General features: G+C 41.0%; 2 long non-coding RNA genes across 13 annotated transcripts; one reads left to right on the top strand and one right to left on the bottom strand.

Moving 5' to 3' along the window:
* Nucleotides 1-135: 135 nt before the first annotated feature.
* Nucleotides 136-22,399, top strand: C12orf40. 12 transcript variants are annotated; one of them, XR_005843462.2, is made up of 16 exons: nucleotides 136-301; nucleotides 655-860; nucleotides 1,258-1,335; nucleotides 2,164-6,731; nucleotides 8,627-8,666; nucleotides 10,296-10,431; nucleotides 11,211-11,343; nucleotides 12,098-12,164; nucleotides 12,621-12,818; nucleotides 14,700-14,806; nucleotides 17,357-17,886; nucleotides 18,133-18,205; nucleotides 18,775-18,832; nucleotides 19,395-19,461; nucleotides 20,510-20,604; nucleotides 21,058-22,399. It is a non-coding gene; the product is annotated as a chromosome 12 open reading frame 40 (long non-coding RNA). The 12 variants fall into 12 exon arrangements; XR_005843475.2 differs by lacking the exon at nucleotides 1,258-1,335 and having other exon boundaries at nucleotides 2,164-2,265; XR_005843461.2 differs by lacking the exon at nucleotides 1,258-1,335.
* LOC107051632 lies at nucleotides 17,878-22,849 on the bottom strand. The gene is made up of 3 exons (XR_001463312.4): nucleotides 21,932-22,849; nucleotides 20,227-20,341; nucleotides 17,878-20,140 (listed from the first exon to the last, which is right to left on the bottom strand). It is a non-coding gene; the product is annotated as an uncharacterized LOC107051632 (long non-coding RNA).
* Between the last annotated feature and the right edge of the window lie 2,515 nt (nucleotides 22,850-25,364).

Here is a 25,364-nt window from a genome sequence, read left to right as displayed (position 1 = left end):
CGGCCGCTCGGCCCGCCCCGCCTTAGCCCGCGGCCGCTCGGCCCTACCGCCGACCCCGCGCCCCTCCCTGCCGGAGGAGGGACTCGGGTCGGAAGCGCGGCCCGGCGGCCGAGGGGCTGCGGGGGGTGCCTTCCTGTCATATGCGGGTGTGTCACAAAGCGTTTGTTTGCGGTGGCCGAGGACAGGCGGATCTGGAAAATGTACTGCGGGCGTTCAGGGAAGTGCAGCTCTCCCCCAGAAATGGACAGAGGCCGGTTTACCCCGCTGTGACCCAGCACGCACACAGGCAAACTAAGCCCACGTTAGTGTTACAAACGAGTCCTCGGGTAGAGTGCGCTGATCAGTGTTAGCGAGGCAAGCTTTGGGGTGAGCAAACGGTTTGAGAGAGCTTTGCTTCTGAACATCAGGCAGCACATCGTCTGCTGCAGGTGCCATCCGAAAAGCCCTCAGGCCCAGACAGCAAAACATGGCCAAGCAGCATCCGTTGCTTGCTTCCTCCTTGGAGGCTGCTCGGTTTATTTCTCTGGGGCACTGGAAAGTTATGTAGAGATGTGGAGTAATCGTGGGACTTACTGAAATGTCTGCCTCTGAGGACGGGACAGAGATCTGGATTGAGGTCCTTGTAGCTTTTTTTCTCTTCTTTTTTCTTTTCAGTGCTCGAAGCTAGGAAAATGTCAAGCTGTGGAGCAGAGCAGTACCGCTAAGCTTCAGTTACTAACCAGGCCTGCTTTCACTGCTGATTACTTTGTCAGCAAAATCGAAAGGTTGCTCAGGGCACCGACAGGATATGTGGCTGAGAAAGCACCTTGCTGAGGGTTCTTTAACTCTGATCTACAGTTAAGGACTTTGCGTTCTGGCTTGTGAGTATCACAGCGTGCTCGTGGAGCTCTCTTGCCAAACCACAGTTATTTGCAACATTTCATTACTCCAGCATTTTCATACTTAGGGGAGAGTTCACAGCTCTCTTTCGGTTCTGCGTGGCTGCTGACCTTTCACTTCAGCAGACCTTTTGGTGGCATGGTAGCAGAGCTGCCAGTGTGGGTGTACACCCACAGTCGGGTCTGCGGGGAGGTTTAGGTAAAGCAAATCTGGCTGCGCAGTGTTTCAGTCAATGAATGCAATGAATTTCCATTGTTTTCAATCTCCTACCAATACTGAACAGGACTTCTTGAACAGAACATTGCTTCTAAAACATGCTGCATTGTGTACTCTTACATGGTGAGATGAGATTTCTGGATTTTTTTTTTTAATTTTGAGCTGTTCATCCACGTACTGGAGTGAGGGTTTGGTTAGAGCCACGTTTAGCAGAGGATGATCATACAAACCTTCACTCAGGTAAGTACCTCACTGAAGTGCTTCCGAAGCTTCTGTTGACTTCAGTGTAATCATTTGCATGACTGTGGAAAGGCACCCGGAGAACTAGTTGGCATTATCGAGTGAACCAGTGACAAAACACACCTTTACATCCAAAGAGACACGAGGTGTCTGACATTTGATTTTGAATTTGTAGTGGAGGAAAACGGCCTATGCCTGCTATAGAGAAGCTGTTTGCTGTAGGCATATACCCCAGCATACTATCCAAATGCAGCCATTTGTTTGGGATCAGGTGATCCAGGCTGAGCAAGAAAGAGTGCAAGTGGGGGCATTACTGCACTGCCAGCACTCTACCCCTTGTTGTGACTTCAGGGACATCCATGGTTGCTGCTGCAAATTTAAGTCCTGCGTGACATGTAGTTTATGAGAATGTATGCATAAGGGACCTGAGTAGTCTGGTTGACAGTGTAATGCATGGCAGACTGCTCACAAACAACTCTAATGTGTGAGAATGACCTGATTCTAAGCAGAATATGTCTCTAAAAGTGCAAACTGGACACAGGGAGATGGAGAGGGAAAGGGCCCAGTCACCGTGAGCTGCCCCAGTCGCAGTGTGCTGCTTACTAATGATATCAAATGAAGAATGACAGTTCTAATGCTTAGGCTCTAGTACTTATGAACCTTAATATCTGGATTTCTTAGATTTATTTCTGTTGTTAAATTAATTTCTCATTCCATTATGATAGTTGAAACCAGCAACTGCAGAATGCAATCATGAGAAGGGTGTGTCTATTCGATGCCTTCAAGGTCTCAAATACATTATGTTCTTTTTTCTTTGCATTTCTAAAGGTTTATCTTCCCAAATTTTCAGGAAAAAAAAAATGCTAACATTTCTGTATTGATTCTTCGCTTGGGTGCATTGTGAACATGAGGTGCATGCTACATACAGGGGTAAGTGGTAAAATCATGGAACTGGTATCCATTAGCAATGGTTATATTTGCACTGCATCCCAAATACTACATTTGATGCCATCCTTCCATCATGCCTCAAGAATTACTCTGAAGGGACTGCAGCTGGTGGGTATGACAATAAAAGTTAATCTATTGATTAAATATTAACAATAAGCTGGCTCAGATCATTGCTCCACATAGCACAATATTCTGTCAGTAATGACAGCTCTAAGCAGATGCCTAAGGAAGTGTTCCAGTTATCTATGCTGCCTCCTCTGCTTCAGCTTCATGCTTTCCCACTCTGACCATTTTCAGAGGTGAGAATTTAATGAGACACTGAGTTTTTTTTCTAAGAAATATTCCACCCTTACAAGAGGTTTTCGAATGTCTTGAATTCATATAAACTCTTGCATAAATAATAACATCTTTTGACGTGAGTTCCTCTGATCTGCTTCCTGTGTATGAAGAGGGTCTGCTTGCTTGGACTCTGGCTCCCACAAGCTCCACTTTATGGCCATCTATGCTTGTTCTGGAAAAGGCATTCAACAGCGGAGCTCCCCCTCTCCGTGCCACTCATGAGTTTGTCAGCCTCTGTCCCATATCCGCACCCACCTTGAGTGCATGAATGCAAGAACTAAATATACTCTCCACCCTCTCCTTTTGGCCAAAGGCAAGACTTTCCCTTTTATTTCACAACTTCCTTCTTAAAACTTTCAGATTTTCCTTAAAAACTCCATTAAGGCTATAGCAATCACTCTTTTCTACATGTTTATAAGGCATCACATCCAAAAATGGAATCCATATGCTGGCGCTACACACGTTGGCCTATATTATAGATTTCCTGACAGGATTTTGCTCTTGGTTGGTGTGTAAGATGAATTATTTCAAAGTTTTGTTCCCGTGTTCAGATGTTTCCAAACTCTTTTTGGCCTATCTAGTTATATTTTTGCGTTTATCAAAGTAAATGTTCCTTTTTGTTATCTTCTTTTGAATGTGGTATAGGTTTTTGCAGTGGTTCGGATTGCCTCTTTGCTTCAAGTCTGGTATCCTTCAGCTTTCTCCTAACCACATGTATGAGTTTAGTTCTTTTAGCCATCTTTCCTAATTTCTTTTTAGAAAGCTTCACGCCATTCCCTTACTGGAGTCTAGCACAATGATAGAGGATTCTTTGGCCTTCGTTGTTCCTTGTAGGAATGTTATTTTTTATGAAGAGAGGAGTCCCCTCTGAAACTCTGAACCAGGTCTTGTGCATTGCTCTGCCTCAAGCCAAGGACTGCGTTTCATCCTGAGGGCTCACTCTGTGAAAAATAATTCTCTTTTAATAATACCATCTAGGTGGTATTATTAAAACATCTAGGAATAAATAACCTGTCGATATGCTGTTGTCAATGGTACTGTCCTGGCTGATGGTCTTTCAGGTAGATACAATCCCATATTCTTCTCAGCTGCGCTTTGAATTTCAATCTGTGTAGATTATACGTGTCTCTGAGGTGGATGGTTTCCTACACATCTGGCTTCTCTGCTATCTAATCTTTGGGCTAAAGCATCATCTCTTTCTGTTTATGCTCACTCCTAGCTCCTTCAAACCTATTGTAAAGGAGCTCAGCAAGGAGTGTACATCAGAAGAAACAACCACAAGAGGTAATCTCTCATCATGCTATTTCAACACAGCAGGGGAAAATATGGTCTTCCTTGTATGTTGGGGTAGTCATTGATTTCAGTACATGTTTTATTTAAACTGAGGTTGATTTTCATTCTTTCTACTTGTTCTACAAGTGCATATTTCACTCCTTTATAGATTTCCCAAATCCCAAATGAATACTTCTCACCTCGTGTTGCAATTTACTGTCATTTTTTTTCTTATGTAATGCTGAAACTTTGTATGCGAACATAAAGATACCCACTGTGTTTCTCTTTAGATGCCTGGCTGAAGATTAGTATTTTGTGGTCAACCTTTAAGAAAAATTGGGCTTTCTGAAGTGTCTAGATTTCTTTGAACTAATGCCCTTAGGGCAAATCAAAAAGGCCAGCTGCCCTTTAAAGATGAACGGGGGAAGGGCTCTTAGTCAAATTAATTGAAAGAGAGTTCTGTCTTTGAAGATAAACTATTTTTTGAAGGGGAAACTTTGTTTTTAAAACAGGTTAAAACAGATCTATCTAGGTAACTCCGTGACAAGTTAGTTCTCAGAAATGGTCTAGAAAGTCATTTTTCCTCTTTCACTCTTTCCAGATGAAGGGTATTCAGATCTTCAGGATACAATAATGCCGTACACAGCAAAAGACACTTTCACTTCCTGCAGTTTCGTTTCATTTAGCTTCTTCCTCTCTGGGTGTTGGGACGCAGTGTAGGAGCCAAACGTGCTTTGAGTCATCCATCCACCAAATCATGCTTGATTACACAGGAGTTCAGAGGGGATTTACTCGAAGCTGTGTGTCAGAATTTGTGTGATCATTGTTTCTATATCAGCCCTCATGGAGAAACCTGGTCTTCCGTCACTTCCATTATACCACTTTGAACAGCTTTTCAACATCACTTGTAACTAGAGCTGATTTGATAATAAAGAAGCATGTCGGAGGGGAAATCTCAGTGCTAAAGGACCACAGCTGCTTTATTATAGTAACAGGTGGAAAGCTGCTCTGAAGATCCTGCATAATAAATTCTTTCTGAACAAAGAAACGTCAGATTTAATTATACTGAAGAGTTGTTAAAATGTTACAAATACAGAAAATCTTCAGGGTTTTTTTCTTCCTAATACCCGTTTCTGACACACTGAGAGCATTTACTTATTCTCTGTTTATTTCACTTCCTGGAGAAGTAGTTAAGTTCCATGAAGCTCACTGTCAGGAGCTTTTAAAAATGAATCATGTCCTGCAGTTATTTAGAAGTATGGCACCACTCCAAAACACAATCAACTCATTTGGAGTTTTCAAATATTGACAGTCAAGGTACAATGTTTAGAGTCTCAGGTCTTATTTCAGTGTTAACTTTGCCTTCAGTGAAGAAATATTTTTATATTTTATGACCATTTGAAAGGGTGCTTTAGCTTTATCTGGAGAGATGAATTCAGGGAGGGGACGATTTCTTACGTTAAAAATAATTGTTAGAAGCTGCCACATTGCTTTTCTTTGATTCTACAAAGTGCTGTTACTTCCTGGATTCAATAAATCAAGCAGAAATAAAAGTGTAGTTTTTTCCTTTAAATCCAGATAATGATGTGAAGTGTAAGAGTAATACCAATACTATGGTAGGAAAAAAAAAAAGGCATTGTTAGACATAATATTAACATGTTAAATATTTACACAGGGTGGAAATACAAACAAAATAGAAACTAATCAAGTGAGTTTAATCTTTCAGTATGATCTGTCACAGTAGCTGATGAGTTGGTCATAAACAAACACTTCAAAATCTTCCATGTAAAATATATATATAGTCTAATACTGCTACAATAAACAATTAGGTTATTAATCAGAAATATCTGAGCTATCACAACAGTAACACATTCTGTCCAATAACTTTGTTCAGTTTAACTGGTTATATTTTAAAGAAGCAGGCATTTTCACTTTTCCAATCTTCTAGCCATGGATTCTATAAACACACTATAAAAATTAAAGAAAATGCTTGGGTAACTTTTAATGTTAGTCTTCTAACATCTAGTCTGAGCATTCTGCTCAACAGCTATTCAACAGGTACCTTGAAAAGTTATGATAATTCAGTACAGTAACACCATGGGAGATATATATACAAAATTGTACTGGTGGTTTTGTAAGTGGCAGCGAGTGGGAGGGACAAGAGCGAGGGGAGCTGCGTTGTTCCCCATTCAGTCCTGCGACCTCCCACCCTTTTGTGAGGGTGTGCCATTATTTATCCCCAAAACCTTGTCAGGCAGCTCCAAGAATGAGGGTGCCTGCTAGGAACAAATGCTCATTGATTCCCCAGCATGCCTGGGGAAGGGCAACGCTCATCTCTTGCCCTACAATCTGTGCCAGTTGCAGCAGTGGCACTACAGGCTGAGCCTGCCAGACTGAATGTCAGCTGCTCTGTAACCCACTCCAACAGCTGTGCATTTGATGCACACGGGACAGCAGAGAGACTTGTGATTCCTTGGCAAAGGGGAAATGGTTTCTGTCAGCAGACTCAAGGGGAATGGCAGCGGCAGAGGAAGGGTGGCAGCAGCCAGACCATTGCCTCCTCCCCATCAGCTTTTTGTTCTCCTTGTCCTCCTGCTCTCTGTCTCTGTGTCACACTGCCCCTCTTCTCTGTTAGCATTGGGAGCATGGAGATAAGCGGCCCTGGTGCTGTTGGTTAGGAGCAGGCCCCATAGGAGAGCTCTGCCTGGGGCTGCGCACCCACAGGGACTGCACACTGTCCTCGTGGCCACCGCCAGCTCTCCCCCTCCCCAGCACCGCCCAGGACAGCCCTCCCTGCTTCCTCAGCAGCAGAAAATGAACTGGGTGGGTGGCAGCCGGTGAGTGAAATTCTTCAGGGCCACCAGAAATGGCTCCATGCCAAGCAGCAGATCTCTGTGTTTCAGGCCTGGTGTCCCCTCAGAGACTCGCAGGGCCATGGCATGGCCTGGTGTTCCCTCAGAGACCCACAGGGCCATGGCATGGCCTGGTGTTCCCTCAGAGACCCACAGGGCCATGGCGGGTGGCAGCCCCAGTGTCCCCTCACAGACTGGGCATATTTAAGATTCACTGAAATATTAAAATAATCACTTATGGGCTGATAACATTAAAAAAAAAAAAAAAAAAACAGTATAAGATTCAATTTCTTTGGGCCCCATACCTGTTGCCTATCAGAATTTTAAACCCTACTGTTTTTGTCAGCATTTGAAAGTAGCTTTAGTAAACACAGTTTTACATTCATCCTGACACTGTATGCAGAATCTGACTAAAATAAAGCCTTACCTATCTGTAAGTCTCTACAGACAAGTGGAATTTCTGAAAGCTGCTGTGGAGGGTTGACCTGGGCTGGTTGTCAGGTGCCTACCCATGTCACTCTGCCACAGGGAGAAAATGTGAAAGGAAAACCTTGCGGGTTGAGATAACAGCATTTTTAAGAAAGAAAAGGAAAGTGTTCATGTGAAAGCAAAGGGGAAAAAAAACCCAAACCTATTCTCTACTTCTTATCCGTGGACAATGTCTAGCCACTTGCTGGGAAGTAAGGCCTCAGCATGAGCAGCAGTTGCTTTGGAAGATTTGCCTTTGTACAAATGTACACCCCTCCCTACACCCCCACAACCTTCCTCCTACATTTTATTGACATCATAAGGTATGAAATAACTCCTTGGTCAATTTGGGTAAGATCCTGTGACCATGTTCCTTCCCCACCTCTCGCCCACCTGTAGTCTATGGCTTTGGGTTGGAGCCAGCCCTGATGCGGTGCCAGCACTGCTTAGTGGTAGCAAAAACATCTGTGTGGTGTCACAGCTGCTCTGGTGACACATGCAGAGCACAAAACCACGTGATATACATCATATATACATGTATAATTTATATTTATATACTTTATTTACATAATTATATATATATTTATATGCACGTGTTCAGGAAGAGTGTGGGTCCTTTCCAACTCAGGCTATTCCATTCCATGAGTGCCAAAGATTTGGGGATAGTATTAAGAAAAAGAAAAAAAAATGTAATTCCAAGGATCTACTCTGTATTTCTAACTCTTAAATAAATGTGCAACTCTTACTTGACCCAAACATTGCACCCATATTCAATGTGTTCATAACAGTGACCCAGAACTCCAATTTTAAACATGGTGTCCTGCAACCAATTGATTTAAAACTATGTTTAACAAGTAATGTATGTAGTTTAAGGTATAGCTGTTTCCTATATAGCACAAACAACAGCAGCTCAATACAAGTTGTACTGACAATCTCTTTAATCTCTCTTATTTTTTTTCCTAATGTTCACAATATACCATGAAGTCCTGAAAGGCAGAAAGTTGTGCGGTGCTCTTTTGCTTTCTTTGTTAACATGGTTTTGTAACTGTGTTGCAGCATGAAATTGAAAATTAGAATAAATATTGACAAAGATTTCTTGTGATGTTTTAAGAAGTGAAGAATTGATGAATTGTTTCATTACAAGTTAAATACCTCAAAGCTCTTTCTTCTGAATGTTCAATATATTTTATATCCCTGAGATAGAATGGGATCATAGCCTTACCTAAGTAAACCAGGACCAGCCAAAGTGACTTCAGCAGAGTTATGTTGACTTTGCTTCCTCAAGGTTTGACCCATTATAGCCAAGCAGAGCAATTTGCTTCCAAAATTCTCACTAACATTTACGTGAAGCTCAGGCCACGACTAAAGATTACACCTTTATTATTAAAACAATAACTATTTGCATCTTTCAGGAGCAGAGTCATACTAAAGCAGGAAAGGAGAAAGCAAAAGGTAAATGGTTCTAGCCACCATGGATTTTATGTTATGCAAATGATTGAGTTGTTTCACTGTGGAAAATCTTTCAAAGCAATTGGAGTGAGGCGCAAAACATTGCATAGCATAACACTTGTTATGTGTTTGCCTGACTGTACTTAACTTTTAGAACAGAAGACTTTTTCTAGGTTTACTACACTGAATTCCAGCAGCAAGAGGAGGAAGGAGGAGAAGGCATGAGTGCACCCAATTTAAGTTTTACTGAGTTACTTCTGGTACTACATTCTGCTTGCTGAAGCAACAGCTATTTTCTATAGACGGTAACACCCTGGAAAGTTAAAGATTGGGACATAATATAGTGGAAAACAGTTACCAATAAACATGTTGGGTATATTAATCACATGTAATCTACAAGATAAATCCCAAGTCATGTAATTCAGGATGACAGAAGAAAAAGTTCAGAAGAAAAATCTTTCCTTTTTTGTCTTAGGGCCTTCAGTTTTCAATATCCTTCTGTGTAAAGTAAAGATGTACCGTTAATTATTCATTTGTTGGGCTTGCTACTAATGATTTTTGAGGTGATTATTAATACTCCTACAAAATGGAGATTTTCTTTACTAAATGTCTACTAATAGGATTCCAGTGTTACGCAGAATTATCTGCTTGATATATTTAGAATGATAGTCATATTTCTTTTTGTTCCTTGCAATGTAGGGCATTTCCAAAGTCCCAGTCATAGAGGTTTTTCTTCTTTCCCTTTTGTTTCTCTCTCTCTCTCTCTCTCTTTTTTTTTTTTTTTTTGTCACAAGACCCTATTTATGGTGTCAAGGAAGAGAAGTTTGAAGAACAGTACACTCTTTGTGTCAATTTAGATGCCCATGACTATATAATCTTGCTGATTTATCTGCCTACTGGTTTATATAAGCTGCCTTGAAAGCGCAGGTTTAATTTTTTTAAAAAAACTTCTTTGCAGGATTTTGATATGTCTTTTACTTTGAAAAATGCTTTTAATGATCATATACAGAAGTTGACATGCAAGTATATAAGGACTAAGTTTTTGGAATCAAGAGAACAATGACCTATTTTGAATATCACAGAAACAGAGAATGATTTGGGTTGGAACGGACCTTAAAGCCCATCCAGTTCCAACCCCCTGCCATGGGCAGGGTTGTCACTCACCAGATTAAGGCCCTCTCAAGGCCCAGAGCCCCATCCAACCCGGCCTTGAACACCTTCAGGGATGGGACATCCACAGCTTCTGTATGAGTGCATCACCACTCCAAAAGGAAAAAAAACATTGTAATATCTAATCTAAATCTCCCCTGTTCTAGTTTAAAACCATTTCCTCTTGTCCTATCGTTATCAGATCCAGTAAAAGTCAGTCTCCCTCTACTTGATGAACTCCATTTAAGTTCTGGAAGGCTGCAATGAGGTCTCTTTAAATATGACCAAATTATACTAGAATTATTTTTCAAAATAATAAAAATAAATCAAGTGATAATAGGCGGAATGTGTGAATTTGGAAAAATTTAAACATGTTTTCATTTACAAGAATCATGTCGAAATATTTATATATTGCACTGAAGTGGTATGAAGCGTCTCTCAAAAACTTATTCTCTCTTTTAATCTCTCTTTAAAAAAAAATAGGAATTCTTTGAAAAGAAAAAACTTAAATCAAAGATGAAGCTTCTGGGAGCATCATCTCCTAAAAGTTCAGCAGTCAGCTTAGATCTCCTTAATCTCTATGTTGTTAACCAGATATCAACCAAAAAAGACAGCACTGGTGAGTTTATGGTAACAGTGTTCTGACCTCATCATCAACAGAATCAGTTATCTTTTATTATCACTGCTACTATTTCAGTTCTTTTCCCATTGTGTTGTAACTTAATGCTTAAATAGTCATTTATTTTAAAAATAAAAAATAGCAAATAAAAAATAGCAAATAAATATGACAATGACTGAACAAAAACTGAGGACATAAGAGAAATCAAGCAACCAAGGCTTTATAGCCTTGTGCACTTATGAATTTCCTTCATTCCGTGTATTAATTTTACCCTATCTCCACTTCTTTTTCCCTTTGCCATTAAATTGGACCATTTGTGTTCCACTTATAGTATAGTAGCTTCTTTTTTTTTTTTTTTTTTTTTTTGGTGTCTGTGTGTGTGTGTATTTGGAATAGTCTGTTTGTTCTACCCAGAATATCTTTGTTATAATCTGTCACTAAACTCCCCCCAAAATCTCTACAACCTGAGTTCTAACTCTTATCTTCTGTGACATATTCATATACAGAACTGGGGCACAGTTGCTGTCCTATGCTCAGAAAGATTTGAAGGTGGCTGATTAGGGCAACAGAGCCTGTCCATAGACAGCAGTTGCCCCACAATTTGGTACCAATTAGAATAGGGCTCTTACATTGCTGGTAATAAAACAAAACAGAAGTTTTAAATGGATAAATGGTTTGAGAAACCTAAAACAACATCTTTGGTACTGCAATGAAAAATTAGGGAGCTCAAAGCTTAGTCTCTAAGTCCAGTGCTGACCTTCCAAATACTTTCATTACAGGCAACCTGAAAAAGCCAGTCCATGTTGATATAACTGAAAATGTAAAGGCACCCTTTAGAAGGAACAACCTAGAGCTTCCCAGGTCACCACTACGAAACCAATTTACAGCACACTTAGATGACATCAAGAACAGGTACTTGTTTAAAACAGGCAGTAGTTGAGCGATATTAAAGTTCTGTAAAAGGTGTTTCACAATTTATTTTTATTTGATTTCTAAAAAAGTTAAAAGGAGTTACCATTGCAGTACAGATCTACTTTGTGTGTATTGATTAATATGGATGGAAGCATGTCACTTTGGTGGCAACAAGACAACTAGAAGAAGGGGTCTAGGCCAATACAGTAGCACAGGAGCATGGAAAGACTAATCTGAAACTGGTCAATCTCTTGGTCTTTTGATCAGCAGATCCCTTTTACCTTTATGTTCATGAGTGTCTTGCCTTGAAAAGACTGAGAAATTTTTATCTGGGGTATTAAGTATGCCTAAATATACATTGCCAAGACACAGTATTTTCACAACCACTTCTGACATTCCAGGGATACTCCTATTGTCAGAGTAAAGAAACATACTCTAAACTCAGAACTGTACACAAAGTTCAGAGCTTTAAATATACAAATGTATTACTTATGTCGTGTTGTTCATACACTAAATTCATCTCACAAAGCAGACTATTCAAGCAGCATTTTCTACTTACACTGTTTGCATTCAATTTCAGGCATGCTTAAGTGACTGACTTACAGACAGGCTGCTCAAAATTGCATACAAATCAAGGGTTTTTTAAACATCTGGAGAAATATTGTTAAATTATTTTGAAAATAATGCTCTGGTTAGGAAGTTTTTAATCTTATAGATCTTCCATTTCAGAGGCTGTTTTTATTCATTTTATAAGGTTACAAGAGCAAGTACTGGACAGCAGAAGGCAGCATCTCTTAGAAAAAGAAAAATACCAACATAAGGTAAGTTTATTGTTCTCAATGATGACAAGTTAAAAATATGTAGCAATGTTTTTTTTAAGTGATTTTTCATAATGATCAGATTTCACGAGTATTTAAACATGTAAAGGGTTCTTCTTTAAGACTACATTGATCTGTTAATCGCCAATCAGATTTCATACTTTTTTTTTCTGCTATTTCTTATGAATATTATGAAAAGCTCAACTTGTTTTGGGCATTTTCCAAAACATTTAAATTCTGTGCTTTTAAAATTAAATTTAAAAATGTGCTAAAAGTCACGAAGGACAGATTACAGTAAACAGACTAAGGCCAACATATCAGAATATATGAACATTTTTTCTCGACTATAGTATATCTGAAAAGAGGTGTAAAAAATTTAGAAAGGTTGGATCCTTTTCAACAATGCTTAGATGATAAAAATGTTAGATAAGTTAAATCTCTTTGCTATCTCTTATCTAGTTAACACAAGTAACAGAACTAACTTCCGCTGAATGTATGGAACATGAAGACAACACAGCAACAACTTTTAGCACCTGCCCATTGTCCCCTTCTATTTTTTGGTCCTCTAACTGTGAACAGCTTTCAGAAGAAAATTTCAATACAAAACTAATGGGTGACCCTTGGGAACAGACTTATGAAGATAAGCTAAAGAAACAGGTTTGATTAATATTTTGTTATTTACTCTATTTGGGGCATAGAATTAGCATTATGGTGAGGATAATGATTAACAAGGAAAATTTCTTCTAGGCTGGTGGCAATGAATATTCTGTGAATATGTATGTATTTCTTTTACTAGTCTGGAATAGGTTTCATTTGAGCCTTTGTTCACTGAGCTTTCAGTACTGTTGATATCTGCAGAAAGACTACAGTGGTGAGGACAGCTCCTCAGTGACAAGAAATAAACAAATGTTATGTATATGCAAAAACGAAGAAAGTTCTAGTTTATCAGCCTCACCTCTGTCCCTGAAAAGGTTATAGAACCAGATCTCCTGGATGCTGTTTAAAGGTCCATGAAGAACAAGAAGGTGTTGGAGAGCAGTCAGCATAGGTTTACCGTGGCCATGCTATGTTATGTCTGACAAGCCAAACTGACTTCTGTGATGAAATTACTTGCCCTGTGGATAAGAAACAGCAGTGGATATTATTTACTATGACCTTAGGAAGGCTTTTGGCAAGGTTTACTGTGGTATCCTAGTAGCCAAAGTGGGGAGGTACGAACCAGATGAGTGGCTGACAAATTGGGTAAAAAAAATCAGCTGTACCATCTTGCTGAAAGTCTGTTAGTTGAAGTCTAATTGGCAACTGGTCAATAATGGCAGGAATGCCCAGGGTTTAGTAACAAGTCTGATACATCTTCACCAGTGATTTGGACAACAAGACAGAATGCACCCTCAGCATCACAACAGGTTCAAAAATGAAACCGAAAATTGTCAGAGTGGTCATTACAGTAGCAGGGCTGCTATTCAAAGGGGATCTTCTGAATCTGAAGACCAACGGCAACCTCTTAAAGTTCAACACAGGGAAACGCATTTCTTGCACCTCAGAAGAAATAACCCCACGTATCTGTGCAGGTGGGGATTTGACTGAGTAGGCAGCAGCTTTGCAGGGAAGGACCTGAGGGTGCCAGAGGATAACAAGTTGTACATGAGTCAGATGTGCATCCAGGTTGCAGGAAAGGCCAGCTAAATACAGGGCTGTGTTAGAAAGAGCATATCCAACACTCAAAGGCGAGTGGTTATTCCCCTCCAAAAAAAAGCAAGTGTTAAAACACATCTGAAATACTGTGCCCACTTTGAGTCCCCTCCTAGTCCAAGAGGGAGATCAACACACTGGAGGAAGACTAATGAAGGGCCACAAAAATGTCAAGGGGATTGGAGCTCCTGATGAACATGGAGTCTGAATGAAGAGTGTTTGCATAGCATGGATAAGAGAAGGCTTGAAGGGGATGAGGAGAGGAATTAAATGCTGTCTTCCAGAATCCAAACAGAGTTAGAGACAGGACAGAGCCAGAGATTCCCCGTGTAATACAAGTAGTAAAAATCACAAGTTTAAACACTGGAAATTCTGCTTGTGTAGAGAAAGTTGTCACAAAAGTAGCTAAGCACCAAAATAGGTCACCTCAGTCCTGAACAAACCTGAGCAATCTTGGCTAGCCTTGAAGCTGGCCTTCCTTTGAGCAGGAAGTTAGGTTAGGTACCTCTCAGAGCTTTTCCATACAATCGCATTCTATAGTTTTGTCTTCTACAGTGAAACATCAGCTTGCTACAGTCTATCCAGCTTGCTGATATTATGGGGGCATGGGATACTTACAAAGATGCTTTGCGTACTAGCACTGACATGCAAATATGAAGAAGTATGAATTGTACAGAACTCACTTGGGTGGTAATGTCTTGGCCTTGACTGGAAAGATAAAGTTAAGTAAAAAATAAGTAAAAGAAACTAAGATAGAAAAATATATGTTGTTTGCAAACCCAATTTTGAATTTTAAAACACTGCAACTGTAGATTCAGAGTTTTATAACTTGGACCGTTTTCTCAGTCAAGAACTATTTCTGAGCAAGACCCTTGGATTTCAAATCACTCCAGCCAGTGTATTTTCAGGAAGTCTGATACAGAGCCTCAGGAACTACTTAAGCCATTGCACAGGTAGGCTGCCTTCCTGATCTTACATTAGAGAAATAGTCACCATTAAGTTAGAGGAATACTAAGATCATCTGAAATTTATTTCCACATGATTTTTCTCTGATTTTTAGTGCTTTTGAATAGGATTTGAAATTAAATAGAAAGACTGAACAAGCAAAGCTATTAAAACTTGCTGAAAGACGGTAAAATGTGATTTTGGTAGGCTTTTGGAACCGTTGTCTATTTTTGTGATGTTGTAAACAGGATGGTATTTTGCAATTCATCCAGAAGCATGGATTTACCAAGGGGATTGGCCAAGAGAAGGGTAGCTGCTGGCACTCTCATTAGTTCTGTTCACTATAACAAGTGATGACCCTGATGCGTCAGCACTTGAGCAACTTCACTTACATTATTTACATTGAGGATTCCAGGAAAAAAAGTATTTACTCTCCTATTTCATATGCAATTCTGATGTAGATTTTTCTTAATTACCATTATTTTATAATTGATTAAAAATACTTCTATGAGAACACAAAGGTATGGACAGAACATAACAGAATGGACGGAAGCTTTGAATTGATTTCTCTTTATGTGTGCTGATTAAGGAGTCTTTTTAATCACAGAGGGTTTAAGGCCAGACAAGTTTGTACTGAATAGTTTGCTTCCAGAAGTTCTTACCTTCTATCTAGGGTCTTACAGGGCTAATTTTCCATTTTTCTTTTTATTCGGTAAGTCTGCTCAAGGTTGCATCAATCTCTAAATGTGGATGAGGTAGAGCCATAAAAAGGTCATCTATTACCTGGCAGTTCCTGCAGTGCCAGCAGCTTGTTTAGCTGGGGAGCCAAGGCACTGATTAGCTCACTGATCATGTGATAAAAGACGGACATATGAGATTCCACTCTCAGCCACCTGAACATTCTCTCTGCTCATGGATTTCCTGGTTTCTCCAGAGAAGCCTAAAACCAGGATATTGTTCACCTTGCCATATATCTTGGTAACTTCCTAACGAATATCTTGATGTTAAAGCCCTACATAACCTTACATTGCCTAAATCTCCCTTTTAATTAATTTTAATGAGAGTCCCACAGACTCTCAGGCCTGCACTCTGCTTATGGCACCTCCCACAGTCCTCTGCCCATTCATGACTCACTGACAACATTCCATCTCCTTTTTCAACAATTCTTCACATCCATTTTTGTGTTTTGTCCATACTTTGTTTTCATCCATTACACTCATTAATTCTTTTATCACAGTAACTGTCAGTTCTCCTAGAAAGGGAGTTTCTTTTGCTGTATATGAGAAGTATAAACCTATACAATCATTTAATGGAAATGTAGCATATTGATGTAATAACTGTGCAGCAATCTGAGACCTGTAACCCTGTATGGTCATTAAATATTGACTAAAAATGTAGGTATCCTACATTTTTCACTCTGTGTCATGCTTGTCCATTTCCTCAGCTACAATTACCTTTTACATAGCATTATAAAATGTTCAGCTAGAATGGAGAAGGAGCCTCTGAATTGCACCACAAAATGTTTTTACCTTCCTCACTTGAATGCATCCAGGTTTCTCCAGAAACAAGCTCCAATGTGATTAGTCTTTTAAAACTAAGGTATGGGTTTTACATAAGTAGAGGGCACAGCTTTCTCCCTTAAGTTCTCTAGGATCTCTTTCCAGTTCCAAGTGTTTTCTAGTCGACATTACAGAATTTTTCTTCAGTAACTTTTTACTTTACTACATTTCCATTTTCAAGTTCCACTGATAGCACATCTCTTTTAATTTATTTCTTTATTTTAAAATAGAAGGCATATTTTGAATTCTCTGTGTCTCAGAAAACTCTTAACTCTCTGCTCAGATCTTCAGAAAGGTCAGTCAAGAGATCAAGCTTAGAAAGAAGTGGTAAAAAATTTAGAGTAAGATTCAAGTAAGTGAGTGCATGATAGCTTTCATGTTAATGATAAGCATGATAGCATCTTCAAAAGCACTATTACGAGAAGAGGGGCAGGAAAGTACGGGCAAAACAAAATGTCTAACTGGTCTTCTAACTCTAGATCAGAAAAATTCTGTGCTTAAATAGGGTTACTGAGCAATACTACACAAGAAGTCACTGCTGAAGAGACCAGGAATGAAACAATGCATAGATCTTAGTGTTTTCAGTACAAGAGTGAACTGTCCAATACCTTTTTACAAATCGAAGAAGCTGTCATCCTCTTTTTTTCACTTTTAATCCAAAGTGGACTTCTTTGGTGATTTGAGTGGAGCAGCAGTGACATACTGTGGTTGGTTTTATAAATCACAGTTCCCTACTCAATGAGATGACGTGCTGCGTGTCTCAGTATGCTTGGAGACATCGTGAAAGAGCCCTGCTTAAATCAGCCTTACTACCTGTGTAAATAAAACACAGGACACTCTTTCCATGGAAATAACATGTATTCAGAACAGAGGCAAGTGTGTTGAGCAGTGAAGTCTTTGAAATTTTCTATCAATTTGATAATCTGTAGAGCGAGCAGCTAGTATTTTGCTTATTTGTGTACAGAGCAAGTTATATTTTTTTCTCCCCTTCCCCCAAAGGCTAGACTATATGAATTCTGCCAGGAAAGATCCAGTGATAATGGCCAGTAAAGAATCAGAAAACACCAACGAAATAAAAGAACTATTGTTTGGTGTCATGAAAGAAACTGCAGACCTGAGAGCTCCTCAAGATGAAAGTGATTGTCCCTTTCTGTCCCTGTTTGGAGATGAAAGCCAACCAATCTATTATAAAGCTTCCACAAAACATTGTAATCCTTTTGTTAACGAAAACACTGCTCCTGTTTTTCTCATTGATCTCGATAATAGAAATCAAATGACCAACAGAAATTATGCATACGATACTGAAGAGGCTCATCCTGCAACTAATGCAAGAAAAAGTTCTGTAGACAGACACCGTAGAGGCATTTTCACAGTTCCAGAACAGGTTTTATGTAAAAGCAACAATGCACCGTTTGCAAACTACAAGAAAAACAGCCTTCATAAAACCCACCTTCAGGACTGTCACGAGGGACAGCTCTACTTAATACCACCCGGAAACGAAGAAAAACCTTTAACATCTGAAAAAAGCGGTGAGTGTCAGTAAGTTAGGGACGTATATTCTATGTTTTATTCTTCTTTCAGTCATCTTATGCTACATATTTTTTATAAACAGATGTGTGTTTGCCCTGACTCAAAGCATGTTATCAATCTTTGCATTGCAGCAATTCAATTTTAAATCCAGTTATTAAAGTTACTTTTAGAAGTTGATAGAACAAGTTATTTTCAAACTATATTTATGCTCTTGCACTTAAATCAAGGTTCACTTTTGATTTTAGAAAAATATGCTAATTATCGTGATCAGCAGATTAATTTAAAGGAGAACATGCAGAACCATTCAAGAAATAAAAGGTGAGTGCAATAAAAATTGTCCATCTATTAATTAGTGATAACTGCAGAGACCTTTCTGAACTGGAGAAATCCTGTCTAAGAGGACAAGGTGGCAAAAATTCTGAACAATGTTAACAAAGACCCAAGTTATCCCAGTGAAAATAATAATGACTAATGTGAATAAACTTATGTGTATGTAAGCTATTTGTTGTACCATTGTACACCTGTTTGTAATAACTAGAGAGAAAGATTCTTTGATAGGATAGTTCTGAGTCCATGCAGTAAAGCTGTTGCTCTGATTTGACTGCGAAAATACCGTCCCCTTCCATTGCCTGCACCAAACTTGGCATATGTGAGCGTCCCACATTTTACATTAAGGTGGTTTTGTCACATATCTACAGTCACCTCATACTAGATTCTTGTTGCTAAATCTCAAGTTCAGAAATAATTTCCAGTATTTCAGTAGGGGAAAACATTTCCCAATTACTGGCAAATATATATATGTGTGTGTGTGTGTCAGAAGTAATTTAGAAAGCAAGTAAAAGCATGGGAAAAATCACTTACCAGAGAGCTCTGTCTGCATTCCGTAGAGATGAGCCTGTGAAAGAATCGATCTGGAAACAGAATCAGCTTTTTGAATTGGAAGAGGTAACTTTTTATAAACATTTTTTGCATTACCTACTAAAAGAGTGTTTACATCATTCATTTAGAGTAGAAAAGAAGTATCCAAAGCAGTTAGAAATTATAGTTATTTTATCTGAATTAATTTCTGTGGAATCTCCTTTTCTTTGCTGCCTTATATGGAAAGTCCAGAAAGAACAATTTCTAGTTAAGTGGTTCAGATGACAGTCTTTTCAGGTCTATAATTTACGCAGTCTGATCCACATCCAAGCTGATGCCTGAAATACATTTTATAAGGTAGTCTTCACTCCATGTTATGATCCTGAGGCAGTGTCCAGAGACTATATCTAGGATATTTCAGTATTGTAATGAAGTTTTCTGCCAGTATATATATAAAATCTTCTGTAGATGTTTTGCCCATAGTAGTCACCCAGGTACATACAGTACTACTCAGGGGTTTTGTATTCCTTAACATAGTTTGCAGTGAACTGCAAGGTGTACTGCTTTTTGTAGTAGAGTAGTTGAATGTTCTTCACTTACTTAACCTGGTGTGCTGATCCAGATCACTATTAATGCTTGTTTTTGAAAGTTTGCAAAAGCACAGCAGAAAGACTACAACTTTGGTGCAAGTTCAAACCTTCACAGGATGAAGCAGGGTAAGTATCTGTATGATTAGTCACAAATCAGATTTTTCTCTACTTATGAAAACGAAACTTACTTTTAAATCCAGGGAAAAGTATGTTCATCTTTTTAGGATGTTACATTTTATGAGTGCTCCTATTTTTATTCACTAGCATTACCAGGTAACTAAGTATTCATTTTCCCTTGAAGAGATAAATTCAGACTAACTTATTTGTGGTATTATCCACATATTTTTCATTTGGGTCCTTTAAGCTGCTAAGCCAGCTCTGAAAGTAGGGGGAGCTGCAAAAAAAACAAATAAAATAAATAATAATTCACCAGTGAAATCAGGTGTGTGTTCATCTGAACGCCACGACTCAAGTTTATGAACACTGGCACCTTGTAACAGTGCCACATAAATACTAGTCTTCTTCTTTCTATTCCTGTAGACCTCTATTGGAGGAATAAAATAAAAAAAAACCAACTTGGCCATTTCTTTTATACAAATTAATATGATCACACAGTATTTGACATTTCATTTTACTAGTCGCATCCTTACCAGACTTCATTCTCTTCCACCCAATCATACTTTGCAGATCCACGCATGCACAGTGGGAGGGGAATCAGCAGACAGATCCCGTGTCCTTTTTGCTCCCTTGGTAGCTGTATGGGTCAGCTGTTCCAGCTGTATCTCGGAGCAGATCTTCCAGGGGCCTCCAAGAGAAAAAAAATGGCCTAAAGCTCATATAATTTGCATGGCAGCCAATATGTGCAGGGATTTTGCCACATTTTCTCCCTACCTCTATTCTGCAGAACCTCTCCTCTTGGGTAGCACAGCTCTGTTGCTAGTGCAGACTGACAGCATAGCTGGAGCTTTGGGACATCCATCTCACACAATCAGCCATGGTATTTTGCCTTGAGAGGAGGAGAATTGAGTATTACCATAACCCAAGTTGACTTTGCTAATACTTTGTTTTTAAATGATGTCTTAAAACTACTTCAGAAGTAGTGATCATGCTCGGTTTTGCATGCTGCAATCAGGAGCTGGAAATATTTAATGAGTAACTTTTCCTTCTGCTGGAGCTCATTTTTCAGATGCAGATTCACCACTCAGCAGCCCATCTCCCAGTTACTCCCCAAGACAGACAGAAAGCTGCTTCAGCTCCAGCCCTGACATGGTGAGTACTGCCCCAGAATGGGTTTACAATAAATGATTAGATGTACATTTTCCTAATTTAACAGTCTTGTGGTCTGGTCTCTTGATAACACTGAGCCTTGTGGAATTACAGTAACATGTCATTATGGGAAGATGTTAAGGAAGTTTCTGCTCTCTTCCTTGACATGAAGGGAGGAAGATTTGGCGCTCTGTACATTCTCAGCCATTACTGAACACAAACAAAAAAAGGCCAAAACATAGGAATATAAAATCTGCATGAGAGCAAAGATCCTCCTTATCCACCTTCTTTCCAGCAGAGGCCAGGAGTACTCCGCTCAAGAAAGAACACAAAAGGCCAGCAGAAAATTCTGGCCTTTCGATTGATTTCGTAATTTAGCTATGAGTTGATCACTAACTTTGTACGTAGTCAGTGAACTGTTTTAATAGTTGCATTCACACAATTCTGTTCATACAGTCTGAAGAGGAAGATGCAGCCAGAAAGAAGAAATATGTGGACAAGCAGCACCTCCAGACAGACAGTGCCAACCTGATCTCAGCCTCTGACAGCACAGAGCCCCTCAGGGCCTCTCATAATGGCGTTGTGCCTCCCCAGCCCGGCAGCAGTCTGGCTATGGAGGGAGACGGCCATCTTCAGCAGAAACACTCCATTTCACACAGCAGAGAGGAAAAGAAAGAGCACGCCGCTCCATGTGAGGGCAGCTCGTTACCCCAAGCCCACAAGAGAGCACAAGCCACGCAGAGCGCAAGGCGCGATGTTTGGGTGCAGACCGAGAGCTCTGGCCCGCAAGCAGGGAAAGTGGATGCGGCCACCCAGTGTGACCCCATGCGGGTGTGCAGCTGTGGCCGCTCCCTGACCTCTGCTCGCAGCCCGCTGGGGCTGCATCCTCCCGGCACCGCTGGAGGGCACAAAACGCCTGAGCATGAGGCACTGCCGCCCGCAGGCAGCTCAACGGGGACAGCGGCGCTCTCCTCTGAAGCCGGATATCTCACTTTGGCTGACAGAACAACGCTAGACATTCTGAACTACATTGATACAATGAAGGGGAGAGAAAAGCAGTGACCAGCTGATACGGCGTGGAAAGAAACAGAAAGAATGCTTCCAAATTTTGTCCTGTTCCCAGTGGGTTTCATTTAACCTATTTTGATTTTTCTAACCTGGCTTGAAAAGCTATCTTTTGTAGTCTGTTCTTATAAATTAATACTAACGATGGCTCTCTGTCTATCAGCTGCCATCTCTGACTTTCTGTAGATCTCAAACTGATAACATAGGATCGATTTTACAGTAGCTTATTAAACATGAACCTTAGGAGTTAGATTTGCTTTCCCACCTGTAGGGTTCTGCAGTTTGACTTTGCTTCTCTTGAAAGTAGAGGAAAGGTTCCATTTCACTTCAAGGCACATCTGACGTGACTTAGTTCAGAACTGTTGTCAAATTCTCACCCGTTTGAAGAGGCAAAGCAGTCCTTGGTTTGTACTAAATATCTAAATGGAAATAGGAAAATGGAACAGAAAGCACACAGCAGCACACATAAAATCAAATGTCATTTTAAAAGAGCTCATTTATTCATTTTTAACCAAAAAAATCCCACCAAAACCAAACAAAAACGTCAGCAGAAAGGCTCGAGCTTCTTCCCACAGCACATCTATGGACTCATTCTCTGGCTGTTAACACTGACAAATATTTTATGTGTTTCCGTGTTTTGCCTGTGGGTTGAAAGTATGAAACACTTTCCTCCTCACTGCAGTATTTGTGTAAGGCTGCAAATAACAACAAATAAATGCCGCTGATAATATTCTCTCTCAGTTATGTTCTTCCCCTTTAAAAAGGTTCCCAGCAAAGACAGCTCACTGTGTTGCTGCTTCCATCCACATATATATCCACGCATCTTCACACACGCACATGCAAAGCCCTGTCACGCAGTGTGGGAGCCATGCCGGTACGAGGTCGGCATGTTGCATTTGTTCCCTTGGAGCTGTTGTCAGCAGATTCACTGCCCTTATTTCCACGGGGTCAGCTTCTTTTGGTTCTCCATTCCTTAATAAAGGCCGTGCGGTTGTAGGGGTGCGCAGCACTGAAGAGCCCCTTTGCCTCTCTTTGTTCTCATCGCGAAACCACTGGCTCTATTTTCTGCCAGCTCCTGCATTTAAAACTAAAAGAGATTTTTAAGTTGTTCAACGGTTTGTAGGTTGATGGCTGTGCCATTTGAAAAGCAGCATCTCTCAGAAGCACCCGTGGGCTTCCCTTCGCTTTGAAGAAAATAGCACTGTCCCTTATATAAATAAATTGCTGACACAGGAAGGGATTTGCACAGCCAAACTGCTGCACTGGGTAACTATCATTTACCCAACTCGCCTCCCACTTCCTAAGGCTCGACATAAGCAGATTTTCTTTTTTAGCTTGCCTCAATTTATTGTCAAAGCAAGCTGCCATGTCATTTCTTAGCTGAAACTGCTGTGATCATCTTCTTCGCAGGGGGGATAATTTATCTGAATAATCCTTGTGGTTTGCCGAAGGCTCAGCAGTTCCCAGCACTCTGTAAGGCACAGTTGATCACTCACTGTTATGAAACTGCCACACCAGCCCCTGCTGGCTCCAGGCAGGACATTTCTACAGCAAGCACTGCCCCAGCCAGCTCTGCTCTGGTGCAGACCCTTTCCCTATCCCCTTTTCCCGCCCCTCCCCTGGCACAGCTCCATGCCGTTCCCTCGGGCCCTGTCGCTGTCACACAGAGCAGAGCTCAGCGCTGCCCCTTCGCTCCCTGTGAGGAGCTGCAGCCGCCATGAGGCCTTCCCTCAGCTCCTCTGCTCTGGGCTGAGCAAACCCAGGGACCTCAGCCGCCCCTCACACACCCTGTCCTCCAGACCCTTCCCCATCTTTACAGAACTCCCGTGGATGCTCTCTAACAGGGACAAGGCCCCCCCTTGCCCGCTGGCAGTGCTGGGCCTGGTGCAGCCCAGGTTTTGGTCGCCCTTTTGGCTGCCAGGGGACTGGTAGTGCCGCACAGACCAGTGTGGGTGTTTCAAATGGAGTAACTCCTCAGTTAGCTCCTTCATCTCCTACAACGCAGAGCCTTTCACTGGCTGTAGCATATTTTCCCCACTGCACTGAAGCCGCTACCAAGAGGCTTTCAGTATCTGTCAGGTGGCAGCCAGCTTTCAGCCTGGATTCCAGTAAGGATAGAAATTACGCAGCTGAGAGGCAGGCACACAGCCCGGCTGTCTGCAAGAGCTGTATGCATCTCTCCGATAGGATAATTCACCACTTGGAGTACGTCAATCAAAGTGGTCCACTGTATTCCAGAGCAGGGAGATGAGAGCCTAAAGAACCCAGTTACCTTATTATTTTACCTGTGATTGCAACCCAACTGCAGGAAAGAAGCAGTCTATGCAGGAGTACACAGGCTGGCAGCAGCATAAATGAGGCAGCGTGTTCCTTTCAGCCACTAGAGAAGCATTTTGAAGTATTTATGTGACTATCACTGTGTTAGAAAAGAACAATGCCTCCTCCTCATTGCAGCGTGCCTCCCCCTGTGCTCAGGGGTCTTCTTTTACCTCCAACTTTTTGTGACTCTGGGGAAGCACTGAGTGTGGTTTAACAGGAGCCTGCTGGCAGCCTCCAGTCCTGGCTGCTTCAGCCCATGTCTCAGCAGCTGCCGCTATTTATCCTCCAGTATTTGTTACTGCAGTAACGATCCCCACCCCAGCATGCACTCCACGGCTTTCTGTGGGGCAGGGACATGGGCAGAGATGCCCCTTTTTAATTCAGACACCTCCTCGGAGGTGAGTTGAGCCTCTGGGGGGCCCATACAGGTGACACTGCTTAGCTATGCTCAGAGGGAGCAGATTATAAACCAAGTTGTGCTGGAGAAGAGGACAGAAGTACCTGTAATTAACCAAAAGACAGGGTTGGCCTTTGAACATTTCTAAACAAATATGGGTGAACAAACAGACTGAAAATGTGACCCCAAGCTTCAGTCTGAAGCAATATCAATGTGCATTGGTAGCCTTCTTTCCCTATAAGATCAGCTCTAATTGCAGCAACTTTCAGGGTAGGGAATCAGATGAGGTTTCCTTGGGCAGCTTGGAGCTGAGCATTACTGTGCCAACAGCCTCTGTGAACTGCACAGAAATCCTTATTCCATTTTCGTGAAGGACTATCATTGTGTGAAATGAGAAGCTTAAGTCTCCATACAAGTGATTATTTCTCAGGTGGGAACTGTTTGTGAATTGCCTTTCTAAGGGTTTTAGCAGAGAGCTGATTAAGGAAGGATGAGGTTTCTGGGAAAAAGTATTGGCTCTCTGCATCCAAATCCTCATCTATCCCCAACAAATCCAATGACATTTCTGCTGCTGTTCCTCAGCCTCTTTTCATCGGTGGCTTCTGACAGGTTAGAGGTGACTGTCCCACTTACCCATGTCACAGCCACCCCATCTGAGGCAGTGATACTGTGCTTTGGAGAGGTCTCACAGCTCCATAAGCCAAACATCAACCTCCCTCCCTCCCACCTTCACACACTGCTGCCAGTTCCCACCCTACACCTTGACAATCCCTGCACGGTGTGCAGCCACTCTCGGGATGGTACAGACAGGGGACAGCAGCCTACAGGGAGCTCAGTGCTGGTGCAGAAGACGTCAGTGAAGGTAAGGCAGGAGGCTGCAAGAGAGCCACTGTATGAGAATAAAACATTTCCAGGCCAGCTGTGTTGTGTAAGCTTGCAGTGAGAGGTCTGTGATTAATGGCAGCAGTGCCCCATTCAGCAC

Source organism: Gallus gallus, chromosome 1, assembly GCF_016699485.2.
Source record: "Gallus gallus isolate bGalGal1 chromosome 1, bGalGal1.mat.broiler.GRCg7b, whole genome shotgun sequence".
Lineage (NCBI taxonomy): Eukaryota > Metazoa > Chordata > Aves > Galliformes > Phasianidae > Gallus > Gallus gallus.
The sequence above is the reverse complement of the archived record's forward strand: the minus strand, read 5'-3'. Positions and strand labels throughout refer to the sequence as shown.